At 38.2% G+C, this 25,723-nt stretch overlaps 1 protein-coding gene and 1 long non-coding RNA gene across 2 annotated transcripts in view; one reads left to right on the forward strand and one right to left on the reverse strand.

Annotated features, from left to right (window-relative positions):
- Positions 1–19,155, forward strand: part of LOC122809243 — a 76,515-nt gene extending 57,360 nt beyond the window's left edge. Inside the window, exon 3 of the long non-coding RNA XR_006365877.1 lies at positions 19,096–19,155. This is a non-coding gene — a long non-coding RNA (uncharacterized LOC122809243). The remainder of the gene's footprint in view (positions 1–19,095) is intronic.
- Positions 1–25,723, reverse strand: part of LOC122815838 (deleted in malignant brain tumors 1 protein-like) — a 580,111-nt gene that overhangs the window by 469,454 nt on the left and 84,934 nt on the right. The window lies entirely within an intron of this gene.

Consider the following 25,723-nt stretch of genomic DNA (forward strand, 5'->3'; position numbering starts at 1 on the left):
GATCTTCAGTTTGCTTTTTGACAGATGTTTTATGTTGGAAGATTTGTCTTTGGGACATTGCCTAAAAAATACACAATGGGGGAGTCAAGAGCCTTGGTCAGTATCCAGAATCCCAGGGGTGACAGGTGGAGGCCATCTCTGGCAAAGCATTGAAGCCTGCCAACCATGTCATTGCAGGCAGACAGATACTGGATCCCCTTGGAATGACACCAGAAACTAAGCCAATTGTTGAAGTCAATTATTTTTTGCTGGTATTGTGGTATCATTCCTGGTGCAGGTAGGATGTTGCTTAGATCTAAGGCCATAACTGCCTGGGATACATACTCTGAGAGCTCAATCATGTCTCTCTTCATATAGACCAGTGAGGCACATCTGAAGTCATTCACACCAGCATGGACAATGACAGAGTTATACTTGTACTTGCTGTGGAGAAATACAAGTGCATGCGTGATGTGATGTGTCCTTCTCCTTGTCAAGCCTGGTGAGTGGGACATCGGTGTGTCTCACAACTGAGTTGCCAATGACTAGTATGTTTGGTTAATTGTTATGCTCTGTGGGCTGTGTTGGTTTATTATTTTGCCTTATGGGTTTTGTTTGTGAGACACTGGTGTGTTGTCTGCTGTGTGTGATGTGTTTGGTGCTGTGTGTGGAATGTTTGTGTGTTTTGGAGGTCTCTGCTGTTTAGGTAAGTTTTTTATTGAGGACCTCTGCATAGGTGAGTGGGTGTTGTACTTGGTTATGTGATGTGGGTAGTGTGATGTTTATGCTGGCAATCTCCTCTTTGTCAGGAGTACTGACTGTGGTGCAAGAGAGCACGGATTCCAGATTACTGATGTAGATGAATTTCTTGCAAGTAGAAGAATTATGTCCTAGGAGTAGAGGGTTGTCAGTAAACATGAAGCAGTCGCTACAGTCTCAATATGCCAATGTCAATTATGCTGGCAGGAGAAACTAATGGGAATTGTCCAAATATAGTGTACAGAATACTTGGGTGGACTTATGAAGAGAGGGTTTTGATAAAGGTTTGTCCACAAAAGTGTAGACCACAAAAACCTTCTTAAATGTAAAATAACTTTCTTGAAGCCCAAGTGCCCAAGTGCCAAAATTAAGATGCTTAGAATAACAGATACATTTAATCAGGCTACTAGCAAGCAGTAATAAATGCAGTAGAATAAAAACATTCGAACACTTAAGAGCATGCAGCAAAGCAAAAATAAGGTAATAAAGCAGGAAGAACACAACTGCAGTAAAAGCAGCAGAATAATGTGTAATTTTTTTTAAGATGGGGAGGGAGGAAACAGAAGATAGCTGAAGATTTAAAAAGGGGATTCACCTTCTCAAATGCCCTCTCTGTAATCAGCCGAATGAGCTGATGAGATGGCACTAGGGGGAGTGTCCAAAATCAAAGAAGCAAGGGGGTAGTCCTTTCCAGTTGAGTAAGCAAATGGGATGGGAATAGGAATGACAAAAGTCTCTCAGGTAATCATATAAACACAGAGGTGTTGACCAGTAGCTAAGACCTCAGGAGGGCTGACGCCACAGAATGCAAAGCACCCCTACCATGAAACTAGCTACTGAACTAACCCTGAGAAACAAAATGCAGACAGACATGAGGCCAACAAATAAATTAATGGAGTACAGTTTTGTTAACTATCAATGAAACTAAACAAGTGCAAAAAAGTATACTTAGATCCAAATGGTTATAGAATCAAATACAGCCAGGTTCTTAACTCTGCTATATCACCTCTACTAATGAGCACAAAATTACAGAAATATAAGTCTTTGTACCAGAAGTACAATACAGAAAATAGTCTCACAGACAATCAGATAAACCCAGAGAGGTTGGCATGTAGCTAACACCTTAGGTGGGCTGACTTCACAGAATGCAAAGCACCCCCACCATGAAACTAGTTTCTGAACTAACCCTGAGAAACAAAGTGGCCAGCAAATAAATAAATGCAGTACCGTTTTGTTAACTATCACTGAAACAGAACAAGTGCAAAAAAATATATTTATATCAATTCCAGATGGCTTTAGAATTAAATACAGCCAGGTTCTTAACTCTGCTATATCAGCTCTGCTGGTGTTTTGTTAACAAGCCCTTGTCCTTTGTAATACTGCCTAATATTATCTAGCAAGTCACCCTTAAAATTTCCCAAGCTTGACCAACATTCTTACTTAGTTTATTCTCAACTGAACCCCATTTTTAATTGATAAAAACTTACAAAGTCTGACTGAATCAATAAACTCAGAATGAGAATCTCTATTCTCATGTCATGTCTCAAAAATGTGGAATGCCATTCCATTCCCTATATGAGTAGACTGCTTACACAAATCCTTACTAACAGAACTTATGTCCTAAAATTCATCTCTTTGATAACTGGACTTGCTCTCGCGCCACTCCTGGGTAAAACACTATTTTTCTCAGTTAATCTTATGTTAACTCCTCTAACACACAGCTGGAACATGATATCAGGATTACAGTAAACTGTGGAAGCTAGGAGTTGAAATAATGTATTTGTAGACAGGCCCATGATATTCAGTGACAGTCGGCAAACCCATGCAGCCTAAGTCAAATTCTAAGCAATAGGATGAGAAATGACAATTACTGGCTGATATTCTATGCTTTCACTCTCATTACTTCATCGTCTCTTCTGATTCTTCTTTTATGTACATGCTGCTCCCCATCTTATCTTGCTATATTATATCCTCGAAAGTTGTAAACTGCAAACGCTATCTAGATGTGTCCAACCTGTGGCCCACGGGCCGCATGCGGCCCTCAGAGCTCTGCCATGTGGCCCTCTACCTCTAACTCCAACATCGATGTACGCATGTCCCAAAACACTTTTTTGTTGTGTTTTTCACGCCCATGACCTGTAACTCTAACATCGGTGTGCACATGCACCAAAGCATCCTTCTAGTTTTTATTTTTTTATGCCAAAGAAGGGTCTGTGTGTTTGCCCATTATTTCTTGCCAAAGAATCAATGTGTGTGTTCTTGCTGAAGAGGGACTCATCTATGAATTTGCCGCCATTGGCTTTTAAAGAGACAGCACTTAACCTGTGTTAATAGGTAAGTATGGTGTGAGTGAATGCATGCATGAAAGCAGAACGTTTGTGTGTGTGAAAGTAGAAGTGTGTGTGTGTTTATGTGTGAATGACAGAGAGTCAGACACATACACAAAGAGGCTAACGTACAAACAAGTTAGCTCACAAATGCATCCTACATTAAAAGTACACTTTCATTAAATTGCAGCTTTCCTGACAGGGAGAGTGTTGTATTGAATATGAACTCATACCTCTCAACTGTATGGATTTTTAAAGAATGTCTGGATTTTTGCCTCATCTTCCAATTTGTGTCTTTTGCTTAGGAAATAAAAGTAGTCATCCAAGGTAATGCATTCCCAAGTAGTAAAAATGAGACAGCAGCATAGGGTTAATGGGTCAGTAGTAGATTGACTAATGTGGGACTGTAGCATGTAAAGTTTATTGTTTTTTTTTTGACAAACAAAAAAATCACCCAGTACTGTCTTATCATTGGTGGGTTCTAAGCAGTGATAAATTGGACAACAGTAAGCACATCTTTGGTGGATCATCAATACTGGCAAATCAGGTGCGCACAATGTCATTTTTTAAATGTTGGGGGTTTTAGTGTTTATGTATGTGTTTGTGTTGGGAGTGCTGCAATAGTAGATGATTATTAAAGACAGAGACTTTTAAACTGTGGAGAATATATTTCTTTGTTTCAAAACCTGATACTTGGGTACTAGGAATGCCAAAAATAGATTTTTTAAGACATAGCTTCTTGCCATTTACAGTGGATGGATATTTACATTTAATGGACAAAGTTAGCAGTATGAGTGTGGTCCGGTAGGGATCTGGAGGATGCTAAGTCTACCACTGCCAATGTCTTGTAAAGTGACCTGGAAATGGATATTAGGATGTCACTGAAAAAATACAGCAAGTGGCTTTGAAATGTAGTTTAATTAAACAAAGTGCACTTGCAATTTACAGGCCATAATTTAATTTATTTCAGGTAGTCCAGATCCTGGTAGATTGTATACCATTAGACTTAATTAGGGAGAGGTGTCATTCTGTGGAAATAAGCAGACCTAGTTTCAGTGAAAGCTCTGTGGTTGTTTCCAGGTAAGAAGTTGAAGGATGTGGAGCCGATGTGTTTTATTATTTTTAATGGATTTGTCATTTCAAAGTATGGTTTTCTTTGTTGCAAAAGAAGGCATGATTGAATGAGCCATATAATGCTTAACTGACAATAATGGGATAGAAACATTATACGTGATGTATAATATTTTCAGCTACACTTGTTTCAATGGTGTCTGTGATGCATAACTATTTTTGGGCCTGTGTCCCAATTTTATTTTTCGCTTTGTCGAGAATTCTTGCTCTAAGGTTGAGAGGTATGGTTCCATGCTAAATCAGAAGGTTGTATTTACCTTGGAAGACTTTTCAGCATAATTATGAGAAACAGAGCGTTTTTAACATCTCCACTTATTTCCAGTAAAAACTGTCATGTAACCTTGCAAATAACTTTCTTATTAAGCTACTTTAATTCTTTTGGAATTGACAGGTATGCATCATTGGTTTGGACGTAAGCATAGTGTGCTGTGACTGATTTCTTGCAGCAGTCTGTGGCTTACTTATCAAAATAACTTTTCTGTGTTTCTGTTTGTAATCAATTTAACAGTTTTAAAGATATTTTCCAAAATTAAATAAATACATAATAAATAAAAAAAGTAATCTTTTCTTCACTTTGAGCTATTGACAAAGTCTGGGAATTTGTTTTTTTCAAAAGTGATGGTCAGCATTACAGCTCAGTAAACGGTCAGTCTGTGAATAACTTCTAGATAAATTAAAATGTCTGAATGTCAAATGGCTTTAGATTGGAAGGAAGTTATGTTTACTCCAGTATGTAGTATGTAGTATGATCTTAGAGAGTTTATAGATTTCTTATTGATTTCATTTTTGCTGAGCAGTTGTTTGTTGATTTATTGATGGTCCTTTTGGTGGTGGGAAATTACATGGATGAATCCATCTCTATTATGATTTTTTTTTTCAGATATTTTGACTTCCAGACAATTTCTGTCAGTGAGACTGTGTCATATGATTACTGAGGTTGCCTATTTTATAAGTAGGGGCTCCTTTTCTGTGTGTGTGTGTGTGTGTGTGTGTGTGTGTGTGTGTGTGTGTGTGTGTGTGTGTGTGTGTGTGTGTGTGTGTGTGTGTGTGTGTGTGTGTGTGTGTGTGTGTGTATAAGAGAGAGAGATTTAATATGTATACTGAATATATTTTTGCAAATGGAATTCTTAGTTAAATAGGCCCCCCTTCTTAGACAAGTAGACTTGAGTAACCAGTATTAGATCTTAGCCATCCAGCTGGGAAAGTTTAGTATGTGGATTTTCCTTCTGGTTTGATGAAGGCTATGCTACTTAATTAAGAAGTACATTCATGGCTATCCATCCAGTTGCAGTGTTGTTGAACTACATTGTTTGATGATGAGAGGAAATGTTTACAGAAGTTGAAAGTTTTTGTGTCAAGAACCTGTCCATACACAGTGGCGTGTTTAAGTTGCAGTGAAGGCTGTGGTCTTTGTAGTGAGTGTTTTAAATATAACCAGTATTTCTGAGGAGGAGAAAGTCTCTTGAGGCAGGATCTTTCTTAGCCTGGAAAGCAAGCCAGTGATGAAATTTATAGGGGCCAGTGAGAGACAGCTTTTTAGTCTGTTTGGATAACTAAGTGAACTCAGTTCTTTGACCTGTTTTTTGTCAGAAATGGTTGTAGTCTTTCTTTGCTGAGACACATGCCAAAAGGGGTGTTGCACTCAATAATTGCTCTTGTAAAGGAAGAATACAGGGATGTTATGACCTCCTTGTCCCTGGATGAGATACCCTTACTAATGAGGTGGGCCATGTAAAAAGCTTTCCATACAACGGAGACAACGTAGTGGTCAAAAGTCAAATTTCTATCAACCTGGGTGCCCAAGCACCTCACAACTGACTGCATGCTTACAACATTGTTATTAATGTGATAATTTGTGGGGACATCACTCAAAGGGGATGATTGCGCATTTTTTGGCATATAGCTTGAGGCAATGTTTATGGCACCAGTCATTTGTTTGGGTGAGACTCTCTTGTAGCTTATTCAGAATTGTTTTATTAAGTCAGTAATGTGAATTGTTTACTTTATTGCAAATGTGTTGGCTTATTTTTGTGGATTATAGTATTGTAGGACTGCTAATGTTGACATTGTATGTAGATGGAATGCTGGAGTGGTTTTCCCAGTGAGAAATGCTAGTGCTGTAGTGAATATCTGTTTATTTGTAAAAAAAAAAAATCTATATATTAACTAAGATGTTAGAGTTAACTGTTAGATTAGAGAATTAGAATTTTACGACAAATATTAGGCATTTATTACATTTATTAATTGTTCAAATGTACCTACAGTACAGACAGGAGGTCAGCTTTGGTCTCCCGTGGTAGCAGAAGAGTTAACTATATGATATATTTTATATGCGGCCCCAAGACAATTTCTGTTCACTCAATGCGGCCCTGGCAAGCCAAAAGGTTGGACACCCCTGACATTCCTCCCATGAACTGTAAGTGGAATGCCATAAAACTTCCCTTTCTTTCCCTTTGTAAGTGCATAGTGCTATCTGGTCTGTTTTGTCTCCGCCAAACCTACCCCTATAAAACCTAATTACACTGCAGGAAGTGGGGGATGAGAAAACCTTCTGCTTGCAGCAAATACAAGCTAGTTTTTCTTCTCTTGCAAACTTTACAGCCATGGGTTAAGATCTTAGCTTGAATTAGCAGCTAAAATGATTTTTTTCCCATTTAGAAATAATCCTGCTTTCTCATACAGGAAAATGTTTTAAATATGTTTTCTGTCCCACTAAGCCACTTTTCAGTGATAACTAAAAACCAAACTAAATATTGCCAACAAATTAAAGCTTTGACCTCATATGAAATATTTCAGCCTTTCCTGAAGAAATTCTGTGCACTGAGCCATTACCTCCCCCCACCATTCTGCCCTTCTTCATTTTCTACTTAAAGAAAGTAACACCACTAAAATTGAAATGGTTACAATATTATGCTACTTAGCCACAGAATCCCAGCCAACCAACTGCTCTTTGCTCCAATGTTTAGTAATGTGTTAGTTAGCAGGTAAAATAAACAACAAATAAATCCACAGGGTTATCAAACATAAGCATTGGCTTTGCGGTCTTGAACAAAAGAGTTTCCACTTTTTGCCAAACCTTTCTATCCACAATTACCAAATGTAATCATTTACAACCTGCAAATGGCTGTAAATTCCATAAGACCTAGATTAACTTTAATGACCCACTCAGCTGAATTATGTAGTATTATTTTTATTATTAATTTCATTTTATTTGCTAAGAAATTAACCAGACATGATTTACTTGCATTAAGCACAAGTTAGTTAACCAAACATGATTTATGTTGTATTAAGCATACAAGAAGGCCCCAACTCACTAGCCTTGCCATGTGATTTTTCACTGATCCCAGCCATCTAATTATTGCAGGCCATGAATATTGTTTGCTAGATTGCTAAGAAAAACAATTTCAGCTTTTGCTAAAACCTTTTGCATCTCATCCCTAAACCTCAGACCACACTTAGGCATGTGTGCCTTTGTTTCATGCCTTAGGTGAGCCTTAATCCCATAGTAAACCCTGCTTGAAGTATTAATTTAAACCTATTCTGTCATTTGAATTTAGTCTAATACCTTCAAGTACATACTTTACCTTCTTGCCTGTCTATAACCTAATCTCCAGGCATTTCAAAAATATAACTGATTTTAATTACAAGATTATACAAACTAAAGCCATTTCATCAAATAGTAACTTAAACAATCTGCTTACATGCTCTTAAACCAAAATGTCTTTAAACATCAACAATAACATAACTAGCCTTTTCTCTGATATAATTTTTTTGTCCCATGTAAATAAAATAGTTTAAAGTAAACCGCCCTTGAGTGCCATCAACTATTTCTGATCCTCTCCAAAGGCTTTGCCTTGTGGCTACTTTCCAGCCTCAGCTCCCAGGCCCTGCCATGTGGCTACCTATAGGCCTCAGCTCACAGGCCATGCCCCAAGTGGCTACCTGCATGGCTCAGTTTCCAGTCTTTGCCATGGGGCTAACTACAGGCCTCAGTTTCCAGGCCCTGCCATGTGGCTAATTGCATGCCTCAGTTCGTAGGCCCTGCCCTGTGGCTAAATGCAGGTCTCAGCTCACAGGCCCTGCCATGTGACTAATTGTAGGCCTCAGCTGCTTGCAACCAAGCCTCAACCATATCACCCCCTGTGTATATATATATATATATATATATATATATATATATATATATATATATATATTTTTTTTTTTTTTTTTTTCACTTGTACAACACTTCCTGTGTCTCATGTATAACCCCAGGCCTTCTAAGGAGCATGTGCCCTAGTTATTTCTGTTTTTTAACTATGCTTTAATTCAGTCAGTGCAAATCCTTAGTTTAACTACTTACAAAACCCTTCTGGTGTTCTACTTTTCACTTGATACCTTACAAGTACAAACTTAATTCCTACCCTTCCTTATAGCATCGAAATACAGGCCTGCAAAACAAAATCCAATTATAACACACCAAATAAATTCAACATTACCCTCACTTATCTGCTGAAAAACTGCTTGCATGCCCTTAAGCATAATACCATAAGCTTCCTACACTATTAACTATACATATTACAGATTATACAGATAAATGCCACTAAAGCATGTGATTAAACCAAAAACAAACAAAAGGACCCTACCTTGTTCTTAGATCACCCACGTAGTTCAAACACAAACTAGTAATCCACAGATAAGTTGATCAGACAAGCTGCCAAGGTAGAGATCGAAAAGACTGATTTGCTTTGTTACCAGCCTTTTCAATCCTTCCCCTGGACAGCCCATCCCACCTCAGCCCTCCTACCTATCCTGACCCTACCTGTCCTACCCCCCCCCCCCACTGAAACCTGAGTCTGAGTTGACCTGCCTCAGACAAATGACGGCTTGCTGTGATTGGCTTACCAGCCGTGGTTTTCTTACAGCTAACCTTTCACCCTTTATTGTTTTAGTTTCATTGCTTTCTGAAAGCATTTCTTAATTATATTGAACTAAATTTATTCTACCAGGTATCTTAAAAACCCTCTTTTATTTCTTAATAAAACCTTTTTCTTCCCATTTTTGTGGACATAAACATTGTTTTTATCTAGTGGAACAGCAAGGTGGAATTCTCTGGTACCAGCCTAATGACATCTGTTTCATCATGATAGTTGGCTACAGCTGCTTAAACTTCCTTCCATGGCTTAAACACATTTATGTGACCTATCTGCTAAGAACTATGTTCTAGTTTTCTTTTTTATAGTTCACCAACCACAAAAAATGAAGTAAAAGTCAAAAATTCACCAAACCAAAAAAACAAATTACAAGGTTCTTCTCTGAAATAAGGCAATGACACCAGCTTCAAGAAAGGCTTTATAAGCGCTTTCATTCCTTTATTCCACCATAAAAACAGAACTTCATCAGACACAAAAACACCTAATTTCCTTCCATTTAAATGCTATATAGCAATCATATGATCAAAACTTCAAATTAAATGTCTTTGTTAAAAACAAATGTATCTTTAAATTACTACAATGGTATTAATACAGCAAAAACACAAACTGTAACCCAGGAAGGCGAAGCAATAAAGCTGTCGGGCAGTGCTCAAAATCACACACATAGTTTAATGGCTAAAAACACAACATAAATGTCCACAATTATGTTTTCATTTTTCTAACTTCATCAGATGTGGGCTGGCAAAATCCAAAACCAAATTTATAACTCAGGTACATTTCAATTAACCTATCAACAACTATCCCAATTAGGAAGCCAATAAAATCCTAGTTTAAAAAAAAAAAAAAAAACAGGTAACTAAGTCACATTTAACCTGATTTCTTTCAAATAATGATTTTATTTTACTACCTTTTCTATACAGAATTTTAAGGTTAGGGCCCACTTTATCCATTAAACCAAAAGCTCCAAACACCCCACACCATAGTTCATCATTCATTTTCCCTACCACCTCAGAGGTTCCTTGTCATTTTAATAACAATTAATTCTCAGTACAGTGCACTAATATTGGCACTTTGTCCCATGTTTTTAAATTTTCTTACTCTAGCATTCTTCTACATCACCCTGTATTACATTTCTTATTCCCATTGCACATGTTCCTTAATTACTGATGCTTTTAGCCTATCATACAAGGTTGTAAAGTGCACCATACCCAATTCTCCTTACCTGTGTTCAGCAAACCTAAATGATGTCTTCCATGTAGCAGCTCAAGTGAGCCCAATTCTGTTGAAATATGGAGCATTCTCTTAGAGAAGAAGGAGACAGGGACATAAAAGATACACATGTTTGCCATCTTTTTGTATGACTAGCTTTATCCCTCACTGAAGTTCTTCTGTCTAACTTAATTTAAAACACTGGTAATGATGGTTATTATTTGGGAAAACAATAGGGTTAATATTTTCATTATTTGTCTCCATGTCTTCCACAATATGACTCCTATGATGTGAAAAAGAAGTCATAGCCTCTTCACTTAACAATACAGGTTTATGTCTTTATTCTTCTGTTTCTTAACCTGTAATTTGCAAATGAATGAGTTCATATACATAAATAAGAAATTCAAGATCTTTTTCCATAGTTATTGTCTTATTTATTTATTTATTTATTTTTTATTTTTATTTTACATTTGTTTACCGGGATAGTCCAACTGGATATATGTCCATTTTCAGTGGAGGCCCGGGGAGAAAAGCACCAACATGATAACATCAGTTTTTACAAGAATAAACACACAGATTATTTACATTGAAAAAGTTATACAGTAGTAAATATATAGTATCATAGCATTTGTTTACAAAAATTGTCTTGCATTACTCAATTTCATATGTCAATCCCGTATAAACCATTCATGTTTATTTACTTGCACATTAATTCCTTTCTCTGTACTTCTTTCTCCTTTAAAGAACCAGTCTATATTTTTTATTTCTTTGCAGTGCTAGTGCATCATATAAAGCTGGTTTGTTCAAGTTACATTTCATTTCTTAAAGAATTCATCACTATTGTTTATTACATCTCTATCTCCAGTTATGTCTACTTTATTAGTTTAATGACTAGAATATTCTGACAAGGTTCCATGCCATGTACTAAATATTCTCACCTTTCATTTTCTGCAGTGACTTCTTTCAGTAGATTATCAACAGTGTTTTATGGAAGCAAGATGTTTCTTCTCTGTCAGTTTTGGTAAAAACCTTTCAATATCCTATTAGAGGTTTCTGGTAAGGCTCAGTAACAGCTTTCTGATATAGCACAATTGGTTCTATTCCTTCAACCTAAATCCAAAATTTAATTCCTCTTAATTTTTCTACAGCTATCCCCTATTGTTTTATTGTGGCTTTGCATTTTTAAATATATATATATATATATATATATATATATATATATATATATATATATATATATAGATAGATAGATATAGATATGTGTGTGTGTGTGTGTGTATTTATGTTTATTGATTGGCATTTGTTAATCAGCACGCTCCAAATGGGGAGGCCTGGTAAAAGAAGTTTGATTTTACAGATATCATAAATGTTATTTGCATTGTTACATCATTTACAGTTCGGTTCATTGACAAGCATGCAATCCCTTATTCAGATATCCTTGACATCAGTTATATCATTTATTAACAGTTTTGACTGAAAATAATAGTTATGGGAGTTGCAGAGGAATATTTTTCTAATACAGGGAGGTGTATGCAGTAAAATATCATTAGGAGCATGGATTGTCAGGTTTTATGTAAGAATATGTGTTACACAAATGACTTGTTCAAAATCTAGAACATAGGAAGATAAGATAAAAAATTAGAGCCAAAAAGAAAGGTGGGGCGGGGGATTGCAAGAAAGATAGAGGAGATGACAAAATAGAGGAAAGTACAGTTGTGATAACAGTACATTAAGTTTTGTGCAGCAGAGAGTTATAGCACAAATTCATAGAGCTATATTAGTAGTGGTTTAACTAAGGGGTGATGAAAGGGCAGAGCCATTTAAAGTCCTTCAGGTTGCAGACTGATAAGTGGAGCAGAAAGGTATTCCAGCTATTAGCAATCCAGGGGGAATACAGGGAGTGCCCTGCATTGTTGTCAGGTGTAGTTCTGGAGAGGAATGATTTGTCAGATTGGCGTAGAGATCTGTTGGTATTGTAACATTTAATGATGGGATGATGACATGGGAATTTTTCAGGGCTTGGCAGTAGTTTGAAGCATGTAATTAACTCTGAGTACAACAGGGAATTTAGATTGAGCCAGTTCAGTTGTTTTACAGGGAGGCACTGATGTGATAAATATTTTTGGCTGGCTGTGAATTTGTCTACTTTATTGTAGCATAGTTCTAGTTTTCCTGATATATCAGAGTTGAGACTGGTTAGGAAATGAGAGGTATATAATGAGGTGGAGAGTAGAAAGGAAGTATCTATGTTTTGTCTAGCAGACTCAGTAATATAGTGTTTCATTCTATAGAGGCAGCCTAGCTTTTGGTTTGTCTTCATTATGCCTTGCTGAATGTGGAGATCAAATTTCAGGTAGTTATTAATAATCATGCCTAGTAGTTTGTAGTGGGATATCATTTCTATATTGGCCTTGTTGAATGACAATATATTAAAGTTAGTTTCTTTGGGAGGACAGAGAAAGAGAGAGTTAGGGTGAATGGTAGTAGTTTATTTTTATTTTTTTTTGGGGGGGGGGGCTCAGGAAGAGTTGTGAGTTGTTGAACTAAGCTTCTATAAAGGAGACAGACTTCTGGCTGCATATTTTTCAGCATGGGCAGTGTCCTAGTAACACATATTAGAGTGGTTTGCAGCCATGACTATGGTGGTCTGTTTGGCTGCTGTGTTTAGAACATTGATAAGTAAGTTAAGCAGAAGTGATCCTAGGATTGAGCTTTGTGAGGCTCCAATGAATGAAGGCAAGAAAGACAATAAGTTATTTTGCCATTTCACTGATTTGTATCTATTAGTGAGGTAACTAAGGAACAATTTATGTGAGGGGGAGATAGCCCATAGGAAGAGAGTTTAGTGGGGAGAATTTAATGACTAACTGTGTCAAATGCCTTGGATAGAGCCAGAAATAAGGCTGAGGTTAGATGACCTGAATTTCTATTGTGGTTTATAATATCTGTGAACCTTAGAAAGGAAGTTGTTGCACTGTGATTGGGACTGAAACCATGCTGTGAGGGAGAGAGAAAGTTATAAGAAATAATGTATGAAGTATGGATGAAGTATATCTTTCCAGGATTTTGCATAATGATGAATGACAATTGTTCTATAATTTGTGAGCTAGATTGATGAGCTATCCTTATGGAGAGATATTATAGACAATTTTTCCCATAAGATGGTGATTATTTTTCTTGGATACAGCAGTTTATTAGAATCAAGACAGAATATAGATAGGATATACAAGGCTATCTGCAGTGAGTATAAGGCATTCAGATGGAACTTGGTCAGGGGCAGTGGTTGTTTTCTTAAGGGTGCCTAGATATTTTTTTAATTGTTGATTGCAGTGGAGTAAGGTCTGTTGTGGCTTCAATGACTGGCGTGAGATGGCCGGATTTGTAATAGTTTTGTTTTGTAGGAGGGAGATTACTGTATGAAAAAATGTGATTTAAGCTGTGAAGCAATACTTTGGAATTTATTGGTTGAAAATTGACTGGTTTGAGTTAGACTGAGCAATGCATTTATGGAATTCAATAATTGTTGGGTTACCTAATGATGAATTTTGATTGTTTCTTTAATAAGCTTTTTGGTTTTTGTCCTGTTTTATGATTGTTTGTTATTGTTCTTGAACCACCTTTAGTGTTTCAGGAATGACTGAGACTTGATTTGCAGTCATGACATACAGGTTTTATCTCCAAGTTGCTTGACTTTATTTGTTAACCAACAGGCTGGTTTATTTTTTACTCGTTTGATTCTTAATGATGCTTATCCTGCCAGGATATTTAGCAATCTTTTACTAAACATATTAAGGGAAAGAGTTTTAAGTGAAGCCCAGCTGATCTGGAGCAGGCTAAACTAAACATTTGTTTACTGATATCACTAAGGTTTCTGACTGAATTATAGTGATGGACCTAGTAGGACAGTTTGGGGTGTCTGATTATGTAGCTTAACTAGTGGGCACTTAGGTTATCAGGCAGGGTGCCACATTCAGCAACATTATTTGTGGTGGATGTTGGAATACAAAACAGGATTGATTCTATAGATGTGGCATTGTTAATTGTAGTTTCAGTCTTGATCAATTGAAAGAATATGTCTAGCTGAATTAAATGTGTTGGGTTTTCTAGGATTATATTTTGCCAGTCTGTGTTAACAACTTCTAGCTAGGTGGTTTCCCATCTTTTGTTGGCCAAGATCCAGGAGAGGCTCCCTTCCAAGACGGTTATGTTGTTGTCAGGCAGTATGTATAGGCCTATGATGGCTAGAAATTTGTGAGTTTTCAGCTTCTGGAGTGAGATGAGAAGTTTAGCTTTGTTGAAAATTGGTAAAGTTTTAGGATAAGGGGAGAGATCTAAAATGCTTCTGTAGAAAGAAGCAATCCCACCTTCTTTTTGTTGGTTGTAGCTAGTCTGAGTTTATTATAACATGATGGGAGTACTTCATTATCTCTGCTAATTGGCTTTAGTCAGGTCTCTGTGCTTTTGAACAGATTGCGGGGGTAGTGGGCTATACAGATATAAACTTCTATGATTTTGTTCAAGAGACTTCTTAGGTTACTGTGGAGTATTTTAAGTGTTAGGTGATTGAATAGGTATCCTCTAACTGTTTTGAGATGCATGGAGCTGTTTTGTTGGAGTCTGGCTAGTCCTACAAAGTCTCTGTCTCCCCTCCATATATGCAATCAGGTAGAGCAAACAAAGGGAGAAAACAGCATCCTGAGCACCAGAAACCCCCAGGACTTTCATGATTCCTTCAAGAGTGATCCTCCTGAGCTTGATAGCATCAATGGTCAGATCGTATCTTCCATTGGTATCAGATATGTCACCTTTAGGAAACCCATACATACATATAGTTTATTTTTAGTCTATGTTTTTAGTAGAATAATAACAGGGCTTATTTATGAGACCATCATTTACTACTTTATCAGAAACATCATAACCGACAGGTAAGCTGACATGAGTTATTTAAATTTTGGGCATTTATTTGTGGTAAACATGTACTGTTTTTATACTAATTGTTCACAGATTCACAGGTAATTACTAGGCCATCCATATAAACCATTTTGAGCCTAAATAATTCCCTTTTTTGAATCAACCCCTATACCTCTCGTCTATAAGGTAACATTTTAATAATAATGCCACCCCGACCCCTCTCTTCAAGTGCTCTGGTTGCTGTAGCTCGAGCTGCAAATGGAGAAAACAGCAGCCTGAGCTGCTTCTTTTCTGGAAAATTGGGACTGGTGTGGGGAAGTGTAAGTGTGTGCATAGTGCTTCTGAGCCATTATCGACTACTTGCCTTCTGACCAACTCCTTCCAGTTGCACTTACCACTGAACAGGTCTCTCTTTCTCTAAGGAGGAACATGGAAACACTTAGCAGTTCTTTGGTCATTCTGCTGCTGCACTAAAAAAAAGAATACAAATAAGGAGCCCTTGCTGGCAGCACATGCTCACTAAGTGCCTGCTATGGGACCTCAGTACTCTGCTCACGCTCAGTAAGTGCCTGCCATGAGACCTCAGTACTCTGCTCACACTCAGTAAGTGAGAAATTGAGGGTAATGCTGCTCAATGCCAGAAGTCTAAATCTCAAAATGCACGCACTCGAGGCCCTTCTCAGTATGGAGAACATCGATGTCTGTGCTGTAACTGAAACCTGGTTCAAGGCTCCTGAGAGCACCCCGGCACTATTAGGTTTTACCTCATATCATGCGTTCCGGCCCCAAAACCCGGACCACTCCACAAAAGGAGGGGGTGTATCCATATTCATAAAGGATACTCACACCTCCAGGTTGGTGGCAACGCATGAAGCTTCGGAAACCATTCAGGTGCAACTAACCATAGGCAAAACTGCTCTACAAATTGTAGCATGCTACAGGCCACCCTCTCAAACTCAGGAACCCCACACAGCCTTCCTGAAGACACTGGAGGGTATAAATGTATCTCCAAACACCATCATATTGGGAGACTTCAACTACCCGAATATAGACTGGGAACATTACTCAAGCCCTAACTTTCTAGCCCAACGGTTCCTGGAGTTCATAAATTCAAATGCCATGGAACAGCTAGTTACTGTTCCCACGAGAGGAGAAAATATACTAGATCTCATTGTCACAAACATGGGGACAAAATGCTCCACACGAAGTATATCCCTCATTGGTGAGATCTGATCATAAACTAATCTCACTGGAAATCCACATCCCGCCCCACCCCAAACAAAAAGACCATAGTGAAGAACTTCTCTAAAGCAAACTTCACACTACTCAAGACTGGTGTGGTATCCTTCAAGGCCCCTGAGTCAGAGGAAACCACAACCCAAGCTATGGAAGCCCTTACAAATGCCTTCTATGAACACCTCCAGGACTGCATGGATCAGGCAATCCCAAATAAAACCAAGACTCTTTCCACAAAGGGCAAACGTCCAGTCTGGTGGACCCCAGCCATTAACAAACTTTACAATAAGAGGAGAAAGCTATTACATGATAGAACAAAATCCATAAAAGGGAAGTCACCCCTGATCATTATTAGTAAAAAATACGAGCACTCATAAAATCAACTAAGGCCAATTTTGAGAGAAAAATTGCCATGGATTCAAAGGACAATCATAAGGCCTTTTTCAGCTATGTTAGGAACCTGGGTGGAAACTCACAGATATGCTCAGAATTAGTCCAAAATGATACAAAAATCACTGAACCCACAGACATTGCCAACATACTGGCAGACAGCTTCAGTGCAAACTTCACCCCCCTCTCCCCCCCTAAAGGAGAGATAACTATACCAGCCGAGTGTAGCCTCCCGGACATCTCAAATGCGCAGGTGAAAGCTGCTCTCTAAAGCTAAAAACACAGCATCAATGGGACCGGATGGTGTCCCCGGCTGTGTGCTACACGAGCTAAATGAGGAATTAAACCCGCACATAAGGCAGCTGTTTAATCTCAGCCTTACCACAGGATACGTGCCCAAGGAGTGGCGTGACGGCAACTGTGGTCCCACTCCACAAAGGTGGCCTCACGGACCCTGGTAATTACCGCCCCATAAGCTTAACAAGTCTAGTCTGCAAAGCTATGGAGAGGATCATAATGGAGCTCATAAACAAAGATATAGGGGACTTGCAGACATTGGACCCGACCCAGTTTGGCTTTGTCAAGGGAAGATCATGCCTTTTGAACTTGGTCGACTTCTTGAAATAGTCACCAAGGCCATTGATGAGGAAAGGCAGTCCATACAGCCTACCTTGACCTTGCAAAGGCTTTGACACAATACCCCACTCGGGTATTGTAGAAAAACTTACCAGCTTAAATGTAAACCCATATGTCACAAGATGGGTTGCAAACTGGCTTAAGGACAGAACCCACAGGGTTAGAGTTGCTGGCGCTGTGTCAGACTCCAAGCCGGTCACAAGTGGTGTCCCACAGGGCTCGGTCCTTGGCCCCCTATTGTTTGGCATCTACTTCTCAGAAGTACAGGCCAACATGGGAGGACTTTGGCTGACAAAGTTTGCAGATGACTGCAAACTGGGCCATAGTGGAAAGTGCATCGGACACCTAATATCCTTCAGAAGGGACTCACGGAAACAGATAGCTGGTGCCAGAGCCATGGCCTGAAGTTAAATGCCAAAAATGTATAGTCATACCCTTCGGGAAAAACAAGGTAACCCCAAGCTACCATATAGGTGGCAAGCCACTAAGCACAGAAGAGGTTATCAGGGACCTGGGGACCCAGGTTGACAGTGGCCTTTCTTTTGACACTCACATTGCTAAAGTGGTTAGAAAGACCTTCTACATTGCCCACCTGATCATGAAGGGATTCACATCCAGATCTAGTGAGGTCATTGTTCCCCTGTACTCTTCACTTATCAGACCAATGATCGAGTACAATGCCCCATTCGGGATGTATCTCACCCGACATCTGCAGCAATTGGAGAGACCCCAAAAGTTCCTCACCAAAAGGATAAAGGGACTCCAAAATCTGTCATATGCTGCCAGATTGAAGAAACTCCAGCTCTATTCAGTCGCATACCGTCTGCTCAGAGGTGACATGTGCCTGACATACAAGGCCATGTCCAACCCGGAATTAATGGACATGCTCCACCTCAAAAATCCAAATCCACCAAAACCACTAGAGCAAGCGACTTAAACCTTAGCACGGATATAAATAGGACATGCTGGAGGGATAGATTTATCACTCAGAGACTCCCTATGCTGTGGAATAAAATCCCGGTCCATGTGAGGCAGAGCACCTCGCTGACTCTGTTCAAGAGAAATCTAGACCTGTGGATGGGAGATCGTAGGTTTACCCCGGGAATCATCTCTGGGTCACTGCTGGACAGAGGCACAACAAACTAATGGGCACAGTATTTTTTCATATAAGGGGTGGCGTAAGCCACAATAATTTGGGCTAGGCTTATAAATGCCTTAGGGCAGATAGCCTAGTATAAACCTATGAACCTATGAACCTATGAACCTATGAGACCTCATTACTCTGCTCACGCTCAGTAAGTGCCTGCCATGAGACCTCAGTACTCTGCTCACGCTCAGTAAGTGCCTGCCATGAGACCTCAGTACTCTGCTCACGCTCAGTAAGTGCCTGCCATAAGACCTCAGTACTCTGCTTGTTGTTAGTCACCTGCCTTACTGCATAATTCATAAGTACATCTGTATGTTGACATTTATTGCACTGTACTGCCTTTAAATCAAACACTTTGACACCTTTGTATTATGCCTACACAATTTCCTTTTCTGCACTTGCATAGAATGTTTAAACATGACAGGAAGTATTTTTTTTATTTATTTTTCCATTTCAGAGCATTTCATCTTTGGAGGTCGCCAGTCAGTTTCAAGAAGCCCAGAAGTCACAACGAAAGGTATGGATGTTTTTGTCTCTTCTTTCTTCCTTCTTATTTTTTCTATTATTTTTTCCAGTTTCTTCTGTGGTCTCCTCATTGTCTCTGTTTGCCCTCTTTTTATATGGTTGAACTAATGGTTAAGGTGTTTACCTCACAAACAGAAGGTACAGGGTTCAATTTTCATCCTTAAGAGAATTTAGGAAGGCTTAAATGCCCACAAGGAAAGCTAGCCTAGTATATATCTATGAACCAATGATACTACAGAATAAATCTCTTCAGTTTATAAGGTTTAGCAAACATTTTGTACATATTCGGACTTAGCAGTTTGTGGTGTTTCCTAAAACAGTGTCATGAATCTGTCTCCATTGTTCATCAGAATTATTAACATCTCACCATATAGGTTCATATGTAAGTACTAGGCTAGCTCCTCTTGTGAGTCATTTTAAGCCTAGACAATTTCCCTTTTTGTGTTCAAAATAACCTATCCCAGAGGGGCAGTCATCCAGGCAGTAAATGAGGCAGATTGTGCCTTTACTGGTATGTTTGCAGTGACAGCATTATTGTTAAGCCATAGTGTTTCCTGTCAGTGGAGGCCATGTGACCTGAATCACTATGACTATCTCTATGTCTTGTCCTTATTAATGCATACTGTTGTACCACCAAATGAAAAAACTACCACTCATATGCAGCTAGGAAAGCTGATCACACACCTCCCAGTTATCTTCTGCTTTGGTCCCCCTTCCTTGGGGATACTGTAGCATTAATGTGACTTATATGACACCTCCAGAAAAGGCACAGGCAAGGTAACTTATTTTTTGGATGTATAAACTGGGATTTATACAGGAGAAACAAAAACAAAAACAAGAAATACGGTCCAGGCATCAACAGGAAATGATCGTAGAACAGTTGTTTTATTAAAAAATCACCACAAGCGCTTTCACCCTGACTCAAATGTAGGGCTTTTTCAAGTACAAAAAACATAGTTGTACTGGGTTGGGAGGGTGGCCTAATGGTTAAGGTGTTTGCCTTGCAACCACAAGGGGCAGGGTTTGAGTCTCACAAGGGATAATTGGCTAGACTTAAAATGGCTCATAAGGGCAGTTAGCTTACTACTAATCTATGAACCTATGAAGAAGCAGCATTTCTGTTTTACCTGGGGACCCAAGTTGACAGCAATCTCTCATTTGACAACCACATGGCCAAAGTGGTTAGAAAAACATTTTATATAGCCCACCTAATCAAGAAGGGATTCACATCTAGATCAGGGGATGTCATCGTGCCTCTTTACTCATCCCTCATCAGGCCCATAATTGAGTACAATGCCCCTTTTGGGATGTACCTTACCAGACACCTGCAGCAACTGGAAAGGCCCCAAATGTACCTCACCAAGAGGATCAAAGGGCTCAAACAGATGCCATATGCTGCCCGGTTAAAGAAACTCCAGCTCTACTCAGTGGCATACCGCCTGTTCAGAGGCGATCTGTGCCTGACGTATAAAGCCATGTCCAACCCGGAATTAATGGACATGCTGCACCTCAGAAAATCCAAATCCCATCGAGCTACGCCGAGAGAGCTTGAACCTCAGCACTGAAATAAATAGGACATGCTGGAGGGACAGATTCATAACCCAGAGGCTCCCTTCACTCTGGAATAAAATCCCAGTCCAGGTTATCCAGGTTAGGCAGAGTCCCTCATTGACTCTCTTCAAGAGGAATCTTGATGAGTGGATGGGAGATCGTAGGTTTACCCCGGGTATCACTTCTGTGTCACTGTTAGACAGAGGCACAGTATACTAACCTCGAAAAAGGGCATAGCAAAATAAATTTAAAATGGGTGGCGAAAGCCAAACACATTCTGGCTAGGCTTATAAATGCCCTAGGGCAGATAGCCTAGTATGAACCTATGAACCTATAGTACCCCTCCCATTTAAATACCCCTCTGTATAAAACAGCGCCAAAACCTTTTAAAGCTATATGTACACAGTTCTCATCTAAAATGTAAAATATTCACAAAATAAATCCAAAATGCTCCAATAACGAAATCCTTTCATAACCATAGTTTAAATAAACCTATAGAATTTAAATAACCTGTATGGTTATAAAACAAAAAAGTTGTCACAAAATACAGATACAGTGAAACTTGCTGAAAAATAGTCCCCATATTAAAAATTCATCACAACTTCTCAGTTCTCCTAACCAAGTATGGTTTAATAGAAATATGATTGTTTAGTCCTGGAGGTTGAGTTGCATTTAGTTTTAGTTGCCAATAAATCTCCCTGCAGCACAGCCAATTCTCCCAATCCCCACCCCTGGGGTCTATATGAACTTGTTCAAGAATTCCGAAAAGAAAACCTATGTCGGTAGGTTCCGTGTGTAGGTGCCTGTACAATGCACTATGTAAATTATTTTTCCTAATATTGTAGGTATGTTTATAGATATGTTTATTAAGTGCCCTTTCTGATTTTCCAACATAAAAACTAGGGCAACCTTTACACAAAGCCAGATATTCTATGCCTCTGCTGGTGCAGTTACCCTTTCTAAACTGCACACTACTCTTCGCATAATTGTTCAAAGTAACTTTTACTTTATCAAAAATGTATTTACAATAACCGCATCTTCCACACTTTCTCATACCCTGATCACCCTGTAGTCTAGTCTTGTTATTATTCTTTTCAAAAAGCCTTTTTAAGTTGGTCCCTGTTTTAAAAACAAAACTTGGATTCTCCCCTACCTTATTAACAATGTCCTGGTTAAACTTCAGCATCTTCCAGTTCCTTTTAACTAAGTCCTTAATTTCCCTGGAAGCACAGCTATGCTGTAAAACCAAAGCCTTCCTAAAAGGTTGATCACCAGTAACCCTTTCCATAGTGGTACACTGTGGGGTGTTACCTAAAAGGGTAAAGTATTTTACACCCCACCCCGCTATAACCTCATTTGATACTTCCTCTATCAGGTTGACAGGGTAACCTCTTACTGTAAACAACTCAGAAATAAACTCAATTTCAGATAAAAAGTCTACCCTTTCCGAGGTCATTCTTGCTGCTCTAATCATCTGACCCTTCACAATGCTTTTTTTCTGCTTGCAGGGGTGATCACTATTGTAAGGCAGATAGGAATTACTAAAAGTATTCTTTCTATGAATCCTAGACCTTAGACCTCCATCAATTCTGTCCAACCTTACATCTAAGTAGTCGATTCCTTGCTGGTCAAAATTGAATGTGAATTTTAAAAAAATTAGTAGTTGAATTAAGGAATTACTGCAGTGGTGGTGCTGCGGTAGAATTGTCGCCTCACAGTTAGACGTTGCACGTTCGATTCTCATTTAAGGCGTCTTCTGTGTGTCGACATGCATGAATGGGCGTTCCTTCATTGAAGGTTGTGTGTTAGGCCCGGCAAGCCAGCACGTAAAAATCTACTGCCAATCATTAACTGACCGGAGTTCCACTATGGTGACCCCTAACCGGGAAAAGCCGAAAGACAGTAGTAGTAGTTGAATTAAGGAACTCAATAAAATTGATGATAGCACTCGCTGAACCTTCCCAGATGAAAAATATATCATCCAAAAAGCGGCGATATAACCTAATGTTCTTCCAATAAACAGAGTTGAACAAGTACTGAAGTTCCCATTTAAGGAGAACCAGGTTAGCGTATATGGGGGCACAAGCTGCCCCCACAGCTGCTCCTCTAACCTGTTTAAATGTCTCCCCTTCAAAATATACAAAATTGTTTTCCAGTACAATACTCATAAGTTCCACCAATAAGTCTACTTCAAAACTAAGTGTAGACTTTTTTTTCATTCTATATTGACCAAAATAAATCCAAACCCTCCTTTGTTGGAATACACGAAAATAAATCAACCACATCAATGGTCAAAAAATACACTTCCCCTTCATAGTGTTGCAGGGTTAGACCTGATAGGAAATCCCATGAGTCCTTCAATAGACGTACAAAATCATCAGTAACATGTTTAGGGGTATGGTCCAAAAAAGTGGCTATAGGGTAGGTCTTTGATCCCTTACTTGAAACAATAGACCTGTATGGCGGATCAGTAGTACTCTTGTGTATTTTAGGGATACCAATAAAGGAAGCTATTCCAGGCTTCCTATTAATCAAAATGTTCCCTAATTTATCATCTAATCTGTTTTCTAATACTAATTATTCAATAGCTAAATCAATTTTTCTGTAAGAAATATTAATTTTGTTAATGGATACTGGTATGTACACACTAATATCACTCAGTATTTCCAAAATTTGACTACAATATGAAATAGTGTTAACTAAAACCGTACCACCCCCTTTGTCGGGTTTCATAATTCAAATCTCTCTGTCTGAGGTTAACTGCTCTAAAATGTTTTTTTCTTCCTTAGTCAAATTGGTTTTAAAACCCCACTTCCTCCAAAACTTCTTATCCATGCTAAAATTGTAAATATCAGAAGCACAAACTTCCTCAAAAGCTCACAAAGCTGGATGCAGAGGGGGTTGTATGTACTTGCCTTCCTAAATTGTGCTAAGTCACCTACATCTGACTGGTCGAACATTAAAGCAAAGTTCAGTTTTCTTGTAAATAACTTTAGCTCAATAAGTGTAGCACAGATATCGAACCTAACGGAGGGTACAAATTTAAAACCTTTTGCAAAAAGGGAAAAGTGTTCCCATTTAATTTCCACACCACTCAAGTTAAAGATTTTAAAGCCATTGTAAGAGTGTGTCACTTTATCTTGGCCTACAACTATACCTTCCCCTACCTTTTGGTTTTCACTGGGTTCTTCCCTTTCCCCTTCCCCCCAGAAAAATCCTGTTCACCAACCTCCCCTTCTTCTCCACCAAGGTCAATTGGTCCAATAAAATCTAGACCCACCTTGGGGTCTAAAGGGTTAGGGGTGTTTAAACAAAGGGAAAGTGAACTATTGTCAAAAACTTCTACAAGAACCTGTGAATTAACCCCTTCGTTGAGTTTCTTTCCACTATCATTTTGAACTAGGTCTGCAACCTCTAAATGATTAAATAATGTGTGTACTCTAACTTTTGAAACTTTTCCTTTAAAAACATAAGTCCTATTCTCACCGTACTGTTTTATACAGGAAAACCATGCAATCATTTATTGCAGAAGACTGGATTGTACCTTCTTGTGAAAATGAAAACTTATACTACTATATAACTGTAGCTATTTCCAATGTTTCGTCTCATACTAAAATGTCTCACAGTAATACTGAATCCTTATTTTCTGCTACAGATGAAAGTTAGAAAATATTTCTAGTGCTGAAATTGTAGGATATCTACTTTTCAGACAGGATGCAATGGGGATGACATTGCAGAGTTTCATGCTGTTTTTTCCCATTGTAATACAAAAAAAGCCTTTTTCTTCAATGCTGAGTATTTCATCTAATCTCAGTGTTCTTGTTTGGAGCAGAAAAGAATAAGCAATTATAAAACAGACTTCATAAATTTATGGCAAATAAGTAATGCTTTTAATTAATCAATTCAATACACAGAAGTTTAAAGATTGTTTAACATTAAAATATCAGCTAAGGAAATCGGTGAGAAAAATAAAATAAAAAAATAAAAAAAAGGAATCATAAAATTATACCCTTGTGACTCAAAAAGTAGGCTATTTGGAATAGAATAGAAGCTGCACTCAGAAGTAAAGAATAAGGGTCTATATGAAATAAGAACATGCCACAGAGCCAGCACCTGCTGTTTGACCTAAAACATTACTTCAACTAAGGGTGGCTCTTTGTCTGTTTATTTATCCCTCATATTAATTATTTTTATCTATGTCTTTTGGAGACCTCAACAAAGGGCAGTTAAAAATCTTAGTGTGAAATGATGACTGATGTGGTTTGTGTGGGGGGCATTGTGTATGTGTCAGAGCAACAAGTCGAAGCACCTTATTGCTGTTTATGTATTTCACTTTCATTAAAATCAAATATTAGACGTGCATAGAAAGGGCTTGTCTTTTCAGACAGAGGTAAGAAGTCGCGCTATTTGTAAAAGCATACTGCAGTTACATAACAAATGCTTCTGCTGTCATTGATATTGTTTGACAGGGGGTACTGTTTTTTGTATCACACACATTTTAATATATTACTTTGTTCATTTTATTTGTCATGTTCTTCTAAATCAGATATCAGAAGCACAGAAAATATTTTTTTTTCAGGAGGGGATTTTGTGAAAGTGAAGGGCAGTTATGACAACACCATGAAGTAAAATGCTTGAATTATTATTATTATTATTATTATTATTATTATTATTATTATTATTGTTATTATTATTATTATTGTTATTATTATTATTATTATTATTGTTATTATTATAACCATTATATTTCGATGAAATCTTCACAAAAGTGGTATGCCCTCTTTTAAGGTAATATTGCACTTTGTATATAAATGGAAACTAAAGTTATTTATTTTTTCCAAGTAGAATAGTAATGAAGTCATACTATATGTTTTCACTTTTAATTCAGTGCTTTATTATTGCAATTTCACAACCTTCCTAACACGTCTTTACCTTCATTTCACAACAAACATACACATTTTTTTTTTTGCTCACATAGTCAAATGCATAATTCATAAGATAATGACAAT

The sequence above is a fragment of the Protopterus annectens genome, chromosome 1.part1, assembly GCF_019279795.1.
Source record: "Protopterus annectens isolate FY-2018-M chromosome 1.part1, PAN1.0, whole genome shotgun sequence".
Lineage (NCBI taxonomy): Eukaryota > Metazoa > Chordata > Ceratodontiformes > Protopteridae > Protopterus > Protopterus annectens.